Source organism: Penaeus monodon, chromosome 28, assembly GCF_015228065.2.
Source record: "Penaeus monodon isolate SGIC_2016 chromosome 28, NSTDA_Pmon_1, whole genome shotgun sequence".
Lineage (NCBI taxonomy): Eukaryota > Metazoa > Arthropoda > Malacostraca > Decapoda > Penaeidae > Penaeus > Penaeus monodon.
In genome coordinates, this window is record NC_051413.1 from 8,799,432 (window position 1) to 8,799,908 (window position 477).

Below are 477 nucleotides of genomic sequence, written 5' to 3' on the forward strand. Positions count from 1 at the left end.
TCACACGCAGCTTGCGGTTCCCGAGTGTCATTTGTCTCCCAGTAATGGCCGCCGTCGTCGAGGTTGGCACGTCTAACCTCACTTTGTTTTGCTTCCGACCGGGCTTTCGGCTCCGTCTTTCTCCTCTTAATTGATTCGAGATTAGGGAGAGGAAATGGGGGATAATTGGGGGGAGAGGGAAGGGGGGGGTGGGAGGAGAGAGGGGTATGGGAGGGGATGTGGGAGGGATATGGGAGAGGGGATATGGGAGGGAGGGACATGGGAGGGGGGTATGGGTGGGGGGTATGGGAGGGGGGTATGGGAGGGGGGTATGGGAGGGGGGTATGGGAGGGGGGTATGGGAGGGGGGTATGGGAGTGGGGTATGGGAGGGGGGTATGGGAGGGGGATATGGGAGGGAGGGATATGGGAGGGAAAAATGGGAAAGGGGAAATGAGGGGAAACGGGGGGGGGGCGTGAGTAAGGGAGAAAGAGGAAGA